This window comes from Carettochelys insculpta, chromosome 11 (genome assembly GCF_033958435.1).
Source record: "Carettochelys insculpta isolate YL-2023 chromosome 11, ASM3395843v1, whole genome shotgun sequence".
Taxonomy (NCBI): Eukaryota; Metazoa; Chordata; order Testudines; family Carettochelyidae; genus Carettochelys; species Carettochelys insculpta.
The window spans coordinates 47,753,962-47,768,801 of record NC_134147.1 but is presented as its reverse complement, the minus strand read 5'-3'; the positions used below and the strand labels follow the sequence as shown (position 1 = coordinate 47,768,801).

Sequence of the window (14,840 nt, the reverse complement as noted above, 5' to 3'; positions counted from 1 at the left end):
GGTTTTCAGCCTAGGACTGAATTGTGATATTCAGTTCAGTGCAGTAGGCTGGTGGTTGGAGTTAGGTCTCTTCCCTCCTCTAGTATTTGCCTATAAATAGATCTGGGCAGGTGATATTACTGGAGCCCACTACATGTTTATTAACAGCGGGCAGACAGCTGGTTAGGGACAGTTATTTGCCATACATGTGAAACAGTGCAAAGAAATCTCCTTTAAGTACGACCAGGAATGGCAGGACCTCTGGCTCTTCACTTCCTGGGAATCACAGTGACCTGCAGTGCCTTAGTTCCAGATCATGAGTCTCCAGAGCCTTTGCTAATCCACCTGATAACAGCAGGGCAGCAGAACTTGTGAAGTATTGGGGAGGTTAAAGAAGGCCAGGCAGGTGTGTAATGAGCCATGCTGCGCTGTAAGTTCAGCCAAGAGAATGTCACTGAGTCGTCACTGAGCACGCAGTCCCTCCATTGGACTTTCCAAGATATGGGTATTTTTCAGGGAGACAAGAGTAACTATTACTGGCAGGCACCAGAGTTTGAGTGCAGATGCACCCCAAAGTCAGGGGGCTGATTTGGTCATGGGGCAGGGAGGAGGGACATCCAGGAGTAATTCTGAATGCAGATCAGACCAGATGCACCAGGAGATTAGCTCCTTTTGTTGTCCAGTGTTTGGAGCTTTCTGTTTCCAGTCTCATCTGCTTCCAATGAGCTTGAAGAAGCATTGAAACCCTTTTTATTACCACATCTAACTTGCTTATAGTAGCCCCCTGAAGACCAAATTCAGCAGCCCCTGGTGATGCTAGACAAAGTAGAGAGACAGTTTCTGCCCTGAATAGTTTACAGTCTAAATAGACATGGTTGACAGAAGAAGGTTTGTTATCACAGTTTCACAGATGGGGACCTGAGGCAGAGATACTCGGAGCTTGCCCACGCTCAGACAGAAAGGCTGAGGCACATCTCAGCACTGGAGCCAGATTTCTGAGTCCCATGAATTAACCCCTAAGATGTATCTCTTCCCCTGCCATGTCATGCAACGGTTGTGTCGGCATTTTATACACAGTCTAGATAGGGGGCTGACTGGCAGAGTGCTCCTGGAAACAACTGATCTTAAACAACTGTTTCAGACTATTCAGGGAAAGTGATTTGGGGTTTAGACTAGGTAGCCGAGCCCATTGTCACCGAGCTGAGCTTGTCACTGCACTAATTCCAGTGTGACTTCCACTCTAGGAGCAAACGAGGGCTGGCAGCAGACCCCTTGGAAGAGCAGGGCTTACATGTGGAGGAGTGGCGAGGAGAAGGAGAGGCCCGTGAGGTATGCACGTGCACTTAAAAGTGCTGGCAGCTTCACAGCATCAGCTGTCGTGCTGCTCTTTCCTGGGGCCAGTGCCTGTGGGGCTACAAAAAAGCCAGGCCAGTGCAGTGACGCCAGCATGGGAGGGCAAGTCTGGAAGCCTTGTCCTTTTGCAGGATACTACATACCTCCTCCTGACTGGACACAATGGGCTTGGTAAACAAGCACCTCTCCCAAGGCTCTTCATTTGCCTACAGCTGACAGGAACCTCGCAGGTAAAACCCCAGGGCTTGGGCAGGGGTTCTGCCCACTCCGGGTTACTGAGGAGCCACTCCACCTCATTGCAGTCGTCCGTGGGGAATCAGTCTCAGCAGTTATACTAGTCCCAGGGCTCGGGCCAAGCAGACAGCTGAACGGGCCCAGGTCCTCACTCCGATCAGGCAACCATAGTGGAGGAGCAGGCTGTCAGTTGGGCCAAGCACATAGTCAGTGAGCCCAGGCCCTGGCTCGGGGCGGGGCAGCAAAAGCTCAGACCTCCTAGCAGGGCGGAGGGCCAACAAACAGTGGATGTGTGCCTACAATAGCGAGATGGGGAGACTGCTACCCACAAATTATGGGTGGCAGGGTGGGGGTGCACAGGCCTGCCCACTCCACTCTGCCCCGCGCAGGGTCCTCGCAGCAGAAGAGCAGTTGACCGCTGACAGCCAGACTGCAACATACTGACTCATCTATCCGTGGCCCACTTGCAGACTCCCCCTCAGGGCATACCTCACTGGGCCACGGGTCGGGCTCCTCCGTGTCTGGGTAGAGCAGGATCTTCATCCCAGTTTGTAGCTCCTCTTCGGTGAGGTGTGACTGTGGGTCTGGTGGTCCGGGCTTGTCCTCAGCCTCCTGCAGGGCTGCATCAGCCTCCCAGGCTGGGCATCAGGACCAGCTTCTGGCTCCTCTGGAGGCTGGGCCTCAACTGAGCCCCAAGGCTCAGCTTTTGTACTTCTTGTCCTGCCCTCTGGCATCCAGCCAGGTGATGGGCAGGTGTGGCTTGGGGAGAGGTTCTTCCCCCTCTACATCAGTGAAGAGCCGCTCTACCTCACTGCAGTGCCACAGGACTGCTTGTCGTAAAGAAAACCTGCTTAAACGTATCCACTTTTGAAATCTGGGCTGTGTGGAAAGCCAGCTCCCGCTTCACCTTCCTTTTACCAGCCCTTCTTTCCACTACAGCAGCGTTCAGGAAGTGCGCTTGTCAGCTGCACCCGTTCCTGTAGTCCATGGCCCTTTCTCTTATTGAATGTGGCCTCATGCCTTTTGCCAGGTGCCCCGAGCATGCAGCTCAGCTGGCTTTCAGCACTTACGTAACATGTAGGTTAATTACATCTCTTTCTGTCCACTAGCCTCGACGACCAGCTATATGGCTATCCACTGTGCCAAACAGTTCCAGTAACAGAGACAGCCTTCAAGCCCCACACTATCAAGTAGCAAACCTACTGTGCAGCGTAAACTCCCATCGGCTGAAAATAAATTTGTATGTAGTTTGGCAGACAGCAGTCCTGCTGACTTTCCTGGCTGATGCTGCTTTGTTACTCAAATACAAATGTCTGGAAATCAGCATTTGACATCGGCTGTGGATCCAAATCAGTTGCTGTCATCGTATAATAAAACAGTGTGTTGGGTTTCCCTTTTCTAATTGTACGGCCAGAAGCCCCAACGGACAGCAGAGCTTGTTTATTGATCACTCTTCAGATCTGAAACTGGCCTATGCCGCAGGGAGCTATAAAGGAGGAAAACCATTTAAAATACATTTTAAATGTTCCTTTGCAGAATTAATGAAGAGAAGACGGGGCTGTGTGTTAACAGGCAGGAAGCAGAATAAAGTAAATGTTGGTAACCTGCCTTGCATTCGATTCACAAGAGAATTCTGCTTAATCAAAGCTAGAAAGAGACAAGAAATGATAAAGGGGCCATTTATTTCCAGGACCCCAAACTGGACTAGTGTATTACTGAAAGGTTTCAGCAAATTCTGAATTGATTAAGGATATAATGAGAAGCATAAATTCATGCGGAACAAATCGCAGAAAGGTGAAAACCTATCAGAATTATCTAGTTGATTTCCTGCCCTGTGGCTAAGTGATAAAATGCATAGAATACCCCCTCCCTCCTGAGAGTCCTCAAGTAACTATGGGATATGCATCAGGCAAGACAGATGCACTGAATTTGGAGGCTGTTTTGGCAAAGCCTCTTAGCAAAGGATAACACCCAGCCCAGCAGTGCCACAGCATCTTGAACTTCCTGTTTCAGTTGCCTCCTACTGTTGCCCTATTTCCCGTACTCACCAGCTGGTCCAGCAGTTGAAGCCAGTTAGTGGGTATTTCTGTCACACGTATCCCCTCATTGATTGTTCGGCTCTTCACCTACAGGCGTTGCGTATCTGTGCCACATTTTCAATCCTGTTAAAAAAAGCCCACCGGTGCACAGATGCACAATGAAAATGTTAAACTATATGTTGCCTTTTTGGGAACCGGTACGCGTTTCACAGTCTGCCAGCCGCCGATGATTATCCTAACACCTGCAGTGTGCCTGCAATTCAATCTCGGGTGCCGTCCCACTGCTCGCTCTGCATATTTCCAGCTGCCTTTTTTCTGGTGTACGCCCTCTTCAGCAAAGGGGTTATTGCTACTGAAGTGATGTTTATGCGTGCAGGAGTCGGCTGGAGAGAATGCTTGCCTCCTTCGCTGAGCCTGGCACCACTGGGCTAGTGCAGCCCATGATTAACGCTTCGTTTATAATCTTGAAGAAATCCGACTTTTGCTTTTACTCCCTTGGGTGCCCAACCTTAAACAGATATTTAAAACAATCAGGCCAGCAAGGGGATTCAGTGCAGGCCGGGTTAAGAACCGGGCAATTGGTGACCTGTGACTCATGCTTTTGCTAAACTCTGCTTTATTGTAACTTCACCCTCAAAGCCCTGTTTGTCCACCTGGTGCACCTTGTCTGGCTTGCAGATTGTGAGCTTTCTGCAGCAGCAGCTGCCTTTGGTCTGTGCAGAGCTTAGCACAGCGAGGCACTGAGCTTAGACTGTAGTTCCTAGGTGTGACTATAATACTGATAATTAGTAATAACAATGGATATTGTGTAATAAGCAGTGGGGTATGTTTCTCCCCAGCCCAAAGCTCCCTCTCCATTGGATCCCAGGTGGTCCCTATGCAGATACTCACAGAGGCCTAGTGTACACTCGGGATTAAAGTTGATGCCAGATATGCAATTCTAGGCACACCATTAGTGTGCTGACAACAGATGTATCAGGATTGGCTTTGTTCCCTGGTGTAGATCTGGGCTTTTCAGGCTCATGCTGACGTCCCTTGCTCCATGCGATAGCATGGAGTACCAGGGTGGACAGCTGAGGCCAGAGAGATCAGCTTTACTCTGTCTTCACGCTCACGGCAAATTGATCTTCGGAAGATTGATCGGAAGATTGTGTTGACTTCCTGTAAGTGGAGATGAACCCTGACATTAACAGGAGTTTGCGTGGGCTCAAGGCTCACCTGCAGGATTAGGGACCCGGTCGGCAGCAACAGAGTTATCTGGTAGCCTATGTAAAAGGGGTCACTGGTGTTCGGGAGAATGTCCCAGATCTCAGAAAACACCAGTCCTCTTGGGCCGCCTTGTCTAAAACGTGACAAAATGAACTCGCTTTGGAGATGCACTTTTCAGAGCTTTCCTGTGGCATGTTCAAGTGACTCTGTGTCATATGGGGATCCTGTGCAGGGCTTCAGTTGTCCTGTAGTGAATAGGCTGCTCAGTGTACAATGCTTTGTTTGTAAATTCAGCACCGTTCATGAGTTCTGCAATCCGCCTAGACTGGTGAGTGCTGTTTTGATTAGCAAATGCACAAGTGGTGTAATAAATTTTCAAAATACAGAAGAGGCAGTAGTCAGATAAGACAAAGATGTAGACATGCAAGAAACAGACAAAAAAAATGATCAGAGGATTCTCAAGGGCTTCAGTAGCACCCAGTGTTTTCGTTGTTCGGGACCTTCGGGGTGAGCAGCAGGGAGTCTGTAACACCTGGTAGAAAAGCTAGAGCTGAGCAGCCATTCATCAGGCTTGCAACATCCTCAGCTACAATGCAGCTACAGAGGGCTGTTCCTGAGTTCCCACTCACTTCCCAGGAGTCTCCTCTGGCTCAGTGATGAGGAAGGATTTTCTTGCAGAGGGAGCAGCTCATTCCCATTCTTCTCACCACACTGGTTTAAAACAAACCAAAGGAAGTGGTTCTTTACAACCTGTGGAACTCCCTGCCAGAGGAAGTTGTGAAGGCCATGACTATAACAGGGTTCATAAAAGAACTAGCTAAATTTATGGGGCTAGGTCCATCAATGGCTGTTCGAATAGACAATAATGGCGTCTCCAGCCTTTGTTTGCTTGAAGCTGGAAATAACAACAGGGGATGGATCATTTGGTAATTAGCTGTTCTGTTCATTCCCTCTGGAGCACCTGGCATTGGCCACTGTCAGAAGAAAGAATACTGGGGTAGACCAACCTTTGGGCTGAGGGGGAATATGATAGTCATTAAGGCCACTCTTAGGTGCTTATGATCTTGTCTATGCTACTGCACAGCTCAGCTTATGTGGCTATATATAGCTGTACTCACCAGTGGTGCTCTGTAACACCCACCCTATGCGCTGGACATGTGGACCCTGCATACTCTAATGGGAAGGTTCCTATTTAGCATTAATGTAGTCCTCTTCAAACAGGAGTTCAAAGAAAAGAATAAGGTTTCGGACTGGGCAAGCCTGTTTGGTCAAAATAGTCACTAAACTTCAAATTTAAATTGAACCTCCAAAGTTTGAAAAAGTGTCTTTGGTTTGGTTCTGCCTGTCTGCACCTCCTGATACTTTCTACACAGAGAGCTAGTGAAATAGGACGAGCCAGGCTGCGCTTTTCATTTTTGTGGCCAGCAGAAACTCATGAGGATGTTCATTTCTTGGCCACAGAGCTCTGGATACAGTTGGAGAAGATTTGGTAACTAGCCAAACTTCCAGTGTGTTGGCTTTTGCCTGTTATTAATTTGCATGTTCTTTCCCCACAGGATGTTTTTGTAGGAAAGAAGCGTATCTGAAGCATGTGGCCAAAACATGTCCAAAAGTAGGACTTTTCCAGCAGGCTCAGGTGCTCGTAGCCCCTGTGTGCAAAAATTGCTTTTGACCAGGTAGTGTCATGTGAAAGTATGCAAATTGGTCAGGTGAGTGTATGACACGCAGCTGACACAGAGGATGTCTGTAATCAGGTGGTCAGCCATATCAGAAATGCTTTGGCCAAAAGCCTTAAAGGGAGAATATGTTGGCGGTAGGCACCCTGTCTAGGCCTGCTGGGCCCTTGGTGCTGAAATGGCTTTTCAGATGGAAGGGCTGTGGCCACATTAGCCCTTCCTTTCAGAGGGGCTATGGTAATGTGGCAATTTGGAATACGCTAATGAGCTATGGCCATGAATATGCAGCACCTCATTAACATAATGGCAGCCATGTGTGCTTTGAAACTGCCGGTTTCTAAAGGTATGCTGCCCATGTAGCCGGGGAGGCCTCCCAAAAGGACCTCCTGATTTCGAAAGCCCCTTCCTTCCAAAACCAGGTGGGAAGAGGGGGCTTTGAAATCAGTGGCACTACCCCAATTTACAGCCATGGAGGATCTGGCCCATTTGAGAAGCGGAAGGAGATGGAGGGATTTTTCTCTCTTTTGGAATGTGTAATGAAGGGCTAGACGGGCTGTTTGGGAGGATGAATGTCTCAGGGGCTGGCAGTTGGCTCTTGAACTGAGGCTGAACTGAGGGCTGTCCCTCCTCTCAGGCAAAGCGATGCCAGTGTTTGTTGGCACAGGCCATTTGCATTGCCAGCCAAGAGTGGCTGGGAGCAGCTTAGCCTGTTGCCGTGCCAGGTGCCGATTCCTGGTGCTGTCTCTGTGCACACAAAGCTCCGAGAGCCTGCAGACGGCATTTGGTAAAGGCAGGCTGGTAAAGATGTTGCTGTTTTTCATGTCAGAAATGCCTGGGAAGGGCCTGAGAAGCTGCTGAGCACATGGGTGTGTATGTGCGGGGTGGGAAGGAACTCGGAGACAAGCAAGCAAAGAGGGAACTCTCTGTCAGAGTCCACGCCGCAAAGAGTTGTGTTTTCTGCTATAAGAAGACTGTTGCTCTGTGAACAGAGAAACCACCACTGCAAAAGGCTTTGCAATCTGATCACCTGGGCAGTGTAAATAGCTAGAACAAGAGTTCTTGAAAGCAAGCAAATAAGCCATCAGCCAGATCCAAACAGCCCTTTTGCTGCCCACAGCTAGCCAGCCCCTTGCGCTGCCGCTGCTGCTGCTGCCTGACTGCTGCTGGGTGGAGTGCCTGGGTCGGGCTGCTCTTCTCCTGCACTGATTGCAACATGTTTGTGAACTGTGCTTTGTTCTCAAAGATGAATGATGATATGCAGGCGCAGGTCTTGCTTCTGCAAGGCGCTGGGCACTTCTGTGACGCTCTGCATAGGCTTAGATTTTTGACGAGAGTAGAGCATACAAGGTGGGTGCTGAGCACCTTACAGAATCAATCATTTGAAAGCCAAACCTGCCGGCATTGAAGCTATCCTGCATTTCTCAAACTGCTGCTTTTACTAGCTGAGCATTAGTCTACAGAGACAAAAGGTTCTGGCCCAGCTCGTTAGCTAGTGTAAAGCAGACCAGATCTATTGACAAAAACAGAGACCTGACATGTGGACCCTGAGCTATGAACCACGCGTTTTACCAGCAGCAAGAGATGCAGAGATCTGAGAGTAGCGCATTGTCACAGGGCCTGTGTGTGTGTGCACAGTGACATACAGAGAGGGGTCATGCTCACAAACCCTTCCTAGCTGTCTCGCTCTTCCTGATTGTTTGCAGATTCTTTTTTTTTTTTTTATTAAACAACACCGCCCTCCCCGCTAACAGCCTTGAAGATCAAAAGACGTACTGTGCACTTTAAAAGGTCTTTTAATCTAAGAGGGAAATTTGATTAACAAACCTGCCAAACAAAATCCAACAGCCATTTACAAACAAAACAACCTTCCTCTGACATTCAAATTGGTCCATGGCTGTTTCGGATGCTGACCAGAGTAGTGGAACCATTCCAATTTATACATTTCTGAGTCAATTGTATTGATGTGGATTCAAGATCTTAGGTCATTTGGCTTTGTTATGATCAGTATTTTTCTGTAAAAAAAAAAAAAAAAAAGAGGAGGTGGTACTCAGCTGGCTCCTTGGCTCCCCCACACCCTCAGCCAATTCCGTGGCTGTGGTTGACAAAGGAGTACTGGCAAGTACCAGCACAAATAAAGCACTGGTTATGAATATAATGGAACTGCCATGGTGGCAGTCGAACTGGTATATGATTCTTCCCAAATTCCTCCATAATCTGTTCTGTCATCCTGTAGGGAAACCTGCATTGTCCCTGGTACAAAAAGAATGCCAGCATTTCTCTCTGGCTGGAGTGTGCCCATTAACTGTGTACTATCCAGGCAGCACAAAGGCAGGAGTTTGCAGAGGAGGAGGGAATTGTTTGTTTGTTGGTTTGTTGTTGGTAAGGGAAATCATTGTGGCGGTAAAAATAACTCTGGCAGGTGGCTGAGATCTTTGGAGACATGAACTGTTCCTCACTTAGCTTGATGAGCTATCTCAGTGTTCTGTGTTTTTTCTGGCACGCCAAGTCAGACACTGCTATCTTGCTTGGGTCATCCCTTCAGAATGAGTGGAGCTAAAGTCAGTGTCAAGGCGTTCTGTGTCATAATGTGTTTCCTGTTACAGTGGCAACAAACCTTAATGGGGAGAAGCAGAAAAGCCAGCTCTGATCTGGTTCATTTGCACTAATTATAATGGTGTTTGCATAGAATTCCACCCACTCGAAGCTTTTTGGTTTTGGTTGGAATTTTTTCTGATGTGATGTACAAACCTGATAATAGATAATTGTCTTTCTTGTAGTCATAAAAGGGCAAGGGATTTGTCCGGGATATGACTAGAATGAAGGCTCACCCTACGGGCATGAGTAATGGACTTTGGGCGGGTAACAAAAGTCTCATTTAGCAAGAGTAGATGAAAAAGGGTTTGGTGTGCAGGGAGTAAAAGGGATGTGTCAGGGTCCTGTGTTTTGCTAGCAATTTAAAGCCCCGTTTGGGGGAGCCTCTGGGTGTGGACCAATATGATCAGTGATGCTGGCAGAGCAGAGTTGAAGTTAAGCAAGAACCAATCAGACCAGCTGCTGTTGGGGGAAAGCTGACTGCACAGTGAAGACTGGCAGTGAAAATATTGAGCTGATGTCATTTATGTGACTGGGGTAATGTTCCTCAGAGACTTTGTGCCACTCGAGGCAGGCTTGCGTTGGTGTGCTACTCTGCCATGCCTTCTTGGCCTTCAGTGTGCCCTCATTGGGAGCCACCTCTTCCAGATTACCTCCAGCAAAGGGTTCCCCAGCAGGTCAGTTCCCAGGCGTTGTGAAGACACTGAGCTGTTCAGCTAGTGCAGAGTGGCTTTTGAGCCCTTGTGAAGCCAACCCGTGCAGTCTGTGAGAAACAGTACACAGCTCTGAGCTACATCGTGAATTTGAATTGCATCGGCCAGTTTCAGCTGCGGATCAAATAGACAGCTAGCTGATTGACTTACAACAGACATCACTCCCCTAACTGTGCAGATGTCCACCTGTATCTTAAGGATCCTGAGACATGCTCTCTGGTGCCATGACTCCAGTGAAGTCCGTCACTTTGGCCTGCACACATGTGATATATTTCAAATTGAGTTATGCCCAAATTTGGGGCTGGTCAAATTCAGGTAGGTCAGTTTGGAGGTGAGGAAATGAAAAGCTGCTGTAACACTACACAGAAAGGGAGCTGAGAGGAAGTTCTACCCCTTCTCACAATGTTACCTAGCTGTTAGCAAGTCCAGAGCCGGATCCTCAGTGAATCAGTGTTACTGCACTGAAATCAGCAGAGGACCACACTGCTTAGCACTGAGCGTCTGGCCCTTCATTCAAGTATTTTTATGCCACTTTTGCTGGTGCTGTGATCCATTTTTTAGTATTGCATTAATAATGGTAATACACTAAGTGCCCCTAGTTTTTTGGTCTTAGAAAAGTAAATGGGCAAATTAGGCTCTTATATGGCATAACGTACCCAGACCAACCTCATTTAAACCTCTCTCGGACTAAATTACATGGGAACAGCAATCATGAAAACCGACTTCATCTTTGTATCAAATGCTGCAGGACATGCCTGCGTTTTTCAATAGAGACATCGCAGCCTAAATGCCTCTAAAATGTTGTTTCTTAAAAGAAGTCACTTGATTTCAGCTAAAGCTTGAAAGAAAAGCGATGAAACTATAAGTGAGAGAGTTAAACATCCCTGAAAATCAAGTTTATAGTTGCAATTCTGGGAGTCCCTCTACAGTGGCTGAATTTCACTGCTATAGCAACTCTCAAATAGCACATAAGCAGAATGGATAGCACAGAAAAACCTGGGTTGTGTAATGTGATGACTCGAGAGAGAAGTGGAGTGTAGATTACTATTGGTGAACAAGGTGGAGAAGAATTACAGAGATGAGGGTGTGGATGGTGGGACTACATGTAGGCTGCGATGGTAATGCTCCCAGGTACATTTGACATGTATGAGCAATGAGGAGACATTGTTAAAATCTCCTGACACTCTTAATTCATCTCTCTTCCTGTCCGTCTTTTTCATTAAACTCAAAGGATGATCTCCAGTCACAACTGTCATTCTCCTAGATACTTATGGCTTTTGAGTTTCAGTTTTAACGAATAAACGCTGATAAAACACCTCAAAAATATTAAAAAAGAAGCCAATAATACACCAGAAAAACAGAGCAAGCAGTTACTTGTTTCTAAGGCTCTGCTTTCCAAACATTTTACCTGTTGGACCCCATTTTCACAGTCATTGCTCTCCATGACCTTAGCCATCACAGAGGAGGCCATTTTAAAAAGATGAGACCATGCTGTATGGAGAGTGCCATTTTGTGGAACCTCTATGGACCTCACATGTACGGTGCATGTGAAGTGACACTGTGTGACGACTCCATTTTGTAAAACGACATTCTCCACACGCTCTGGATTGCACTGGCCCCATCTGCTGATGGAGCCAATTCACCTGGCCTTGCAGCCCATAGTATGGGAATAGCTAATCTAAGGGTTTGTCTGCACAGAGCGGTAATGCAGACAGAGTTGTGATTGCTAAATAGCACAAATGTGTTGTGTGTTAATTGCTCCTTGCAGACACTGCTGGTATCTTCTAAATGTTCCCTAGTGTGAATTGCTGTAGTGTTCTTTGAAACAAGACCAGAAGGAACCATTCTGACCATGCAGTCTGACATCTTGCATAACAAAGACCATACAACCTCTCCTAGTCAGTCCTCTGTCAAGTGAAATAACATCTGTTTGAGCTAGACAGCTAGAGTGTATCATAATCTTCCAATCCTAATTTTAAAATGGTATGTCACAAAGACTGAGCACGTCTCTAGACAAGTTCTTACAATGGTTAATTAACCTCACAGTTTGAAAAAATGCATCTTTATTTCTATTTTGAGTTCTTCAGTTTGTAACCATTAGAGCTCATTGGATCTCCCAAGCCTTATGGCTAAGAAAGAAATGGTAGAAGTGATCTATCCTGACTTTACTAAACCTTTGATACTGTCTCACTTGCCTTTGTTAAAAACAAACTAGAGGAGATACAGCTTAGATGGGCATATTATAAAGTGGGTGCACAACTGGTTGTTCTGGGATGTATTCGCAGGAGTGTTAGAGGTGAGACACAGAAATTAAGTTGTTTGTGCTGGTCTGTGCTGATTAGACCTTAGCTGGAGTATAGTATTCAGTTCTGGGCACCACATTTCAGGAAAGGTGTGGACAAGGTAGAGAAGAGCAGCAAAAATGATTAAAGGTCTTGAAAACATGAAATAACTGGGTTTGTGAAGTCTAGAAAAGAGCATACTGAGAGGGGTTGGGCTCACAATTTTAAAGGACATAAAAGATTGTGACAAGGAGGCAAAAAAATTGCTCTTAATCTGAGGGTAGGACAAGAAGCAATGGGCGTAAATTGCAGCAAAGGAGGTTTAGATCGGGCGTTAGGAAAAAGAGCCAGGGTCATTGCACCTGGGAATTAGTGGCCTAGGGAGATTGTAGAGTCTCCATCACTGGAGATTTTAAAGAGCAGGTTACACAAACACCTGCCGTGGATGGTCTAGATACTGCTTAGCCCTGCCGGGAGTGCTGGGGACTGGGCTAGATGAACTCTGAAAGTCCTTTCCAGTCCTATGATACTATGATTATGCCTTCGTTTGCTGGGTTAAAATGCCTGCTACCGATCTTCTCTCCATGTTGGTATTTATAGACCTCAATCAAGTTTCTGCTTAACCTTCTCTTGGATAAACTAAGTGGATTAAGCTTCTTTAGCCTTTAAATGTGAGGCAGATTTTCAGACCTAACATGATTTCCGTAGGTCTACTCTGAACATTTTCCAATTTATCAACACCCTTTTTAATATGCGGCCACCGGCACTGGACACAATATCCACTAAAGGACTCGCTGTTGCTCTCTGCAATGGTAATAGCACCCTATTTCTGCTCACCTATTCCCATTAATATAGCCAAGGATTGTGTTTGCTCTTGTCTACTGCACAGCACTGGGAAGTCGAGTTTACTTTATCCTCTGTAACCCCGAAATGCTGTTCAATTTCTGCAGTGGAAAGTGGTGGGTAGCACAAAGGAACTAACTGCTGTTGGTAAACTGTAATCTGGTCCAAGAGGAATTTAATAGTCTGATCAACTAGCACTGAACCAAGAGGATTGGGGTTCCCTGCCCTTCTCGCTGGAGGACAAAAGGGAATGAAATCCAAAGCAGAGCAGTTTTACCCGGTTTGCGGGGTTGTCACTGTCACACTCTGGGGTCCAGTCCAGACGTGCCCTGTATCAGCACCTGCCCCGTAACTCTGGGTGCCTTAAAATGCTCTGCTGCTGTAGGTCTCTTGTCTGGATGTTTCCAGCCAGCATGTAAGTAAGATAACTGTATGATACATAGATGTGGACTAACACTTCAGACTCCAACAGCCTCCTTGCTAACTCCCAGGCCCACACTGGCACCAGTGAGCTTTCTAGTTACACCTGGCCAGGTGATCTTAACACCCCACAATGTCCCCCAAATCCTTTGCTCTGCATCAGTCAGAAGAATAATGTGTATTTGCTCTTTTAAAGAGACAAGATGCACTGCTTGTCACTTGAACTAATGTTAACGATCACTTCACTTCAAACCCAGTGCTGGGCTGGGTTATAGCAAAAATAAAACAAGTTTATTAACAGAAGAAGATTGGATGTAAGGTGAGGACAGGTCTGAAGGACAGAGAGAGACTTACAAGCAAATAAAAGGGAAATGTTTTCTAGAGGCTAAGACTTAACAGAACTGCAGTTCTGGTTCAAGGTAAAATTTTTACCTCACAATGCTCCTGCAAATGTTCCAAAGCGCTGGGTGAGTTTGTCTTCTAGGGTGAAAAACCCCATAGGGTTCTTTGCACCTGTCTTTCGTTTGGGGAGCCTCTGAAATGGATTTTTCAGGCCTTTACTCCCCAAAATAAAGTTCATTCAAGCTGCAATGAAGGCGACGTGGAGTCTGCTGGTGAGGGAACTTCCAAGCTGGTTTCTCCACCTACGCATCTGATTTGATTCCTGCACTCTACTCCCACTGCCATGATGCTGAGTTGTCCTGTCCTCCGCTTGTTTGCTTGATGGTTTTGTTTACCTCTTCTGTAAATTACACACCCCTTGTCTCTGCACGTACTTTGGAAGTACCTTCAGGGCAGCCGAACTTCAACCTTGCCTGACGGACATATTTTAAGAATATAATTCCCAATAGGTTTTCAGTTTTGAAATTGCCCTGCCTACCTACACCAGACAATAATATTAATGAGCAGTACATTATTACTTTTCTGTTTATATCTTATATGCTACCTATTAGAGACGGGCTATGACGTCAGTGAATTGTAATACACAGAATGGACCTGACCAGCTGAAACAGATTCCATTGAGCCTGGACTTCCCTTGCCCTGTTGCATGAGGCTGCTGTTGGGGCACGGTCATCAAAAGTCGGTCCAGGTGACGATAATTGCAGAAACAAAGCAAGTGCAGGCTGAAAAGCACTGCAACAGCCTCATTTCCCAGCAGAAGGTAAACTGGCTTTATCAGGTCTTGGACCGCTGTCCTACGCTGCTTTGTATTGCAGAGTAATGTGTGAGTAGTCAGGCACCACACCACAAGCTAGAAATGAGAAATTTCAAGGGCTATTGAGCACTCGGGGAGTTTCCGTAGAGGCACTGCACAATGTTATTTAGCACAGGTGTTTTGGTAATCGTGATGCATTGGGAGAATTCACAGTGCTCAATGGCCCTCAAACTTCCACCTGTTTGAGGTGGTGGTTAAATATTAATGCAGTGGATTATAAGATGAAAATATGCAGGGATACGGGGTGGCTCCAGGACTTTCCTGGCACTGGTTTCTTTGTCAGT

The 14,840-nt window shown here is 46.7% G+C and overlaps 1 long non-coding RNA gene across 2 annotated transcripts in view; it reads right to left on the bottom strand.

Annotated features, from left to right (window-relative positions):
- The window catches only part of LOC142019113 (uncharacterized), a 31,675-nt gene extending 17,454 nt beyond the window's left edge, over window positions 1-14,221 (bottom strand). Inside the window, exon 1 of one of the 2 annotated variants that reach the window (XR_012646987.1) lies at window positions 13,773-14,221. This is a non-coding gene — a long non-coding RNA (uncharacterized LOC142019113). Of the gene's footprint in view, window positions 1-3,614; window positions 3,741-13,772 lie in introns of those variants that run through there. The other variant, XR_012646985.1, reaches the window with a different exon arrangement.
- Between the last annotated feature and the right edge of the window lie 619 nt (window positions 14,222-14,840).